This window comes from Gekko japonicus, unplaced genomic scaffold (genome assembly GCF_001447785.1).
Source record: "Gekko japonicus isolate JY-2015 unplaced genomic scaffold, Gekko_japonicus_V1.1 scaffold135, whole genome shotgun sequence".
Classification (NCBI taxonomy): domain Eukaryota; kingdom Metazoa; phylum Chordata; class Lepidosauria; order Squamata; family Gekkonidae; genus Gekko; species Gekko japonicus.
In genome coordinates, this window is record NW_015175359.1 from 2,220,920 (window position 1) to 2,221,291 (window position 372).

Sequence of the window (372 nt, forward strand, 5' to 3'; positions counted from 1 at the left end):
TGGCTGGATGGGAAGAAGTTTTTTTTTTTTTTTCATGGGGGGGGGCTGCTTCAGCCACTCCAAAGCTCTTTTTTCAATTTCCATTTCATTTTTAAATCTGCCCATCTGCATGAACAAGACTGGGAGGTGGGCATACAGATTAGAGGCCTTTTGAAATTTCCTTTTGCCCTGTGTGCAGCCCAGTGACAGCACTGGCAAGAAATGTGCACTCTGTACATGTTCATGCTCTTCATCTTGCTGTTACTTAAAATGGTGTGATATAGTTTCAAAGTGACAATTAACTGGGATTACTAAAAGGAATGACAGGATTGCCCATTGGAAACGACGGGAGAGGCTTGAAGGCCCATTGGAGATCATGGGAGCCAGGAATGC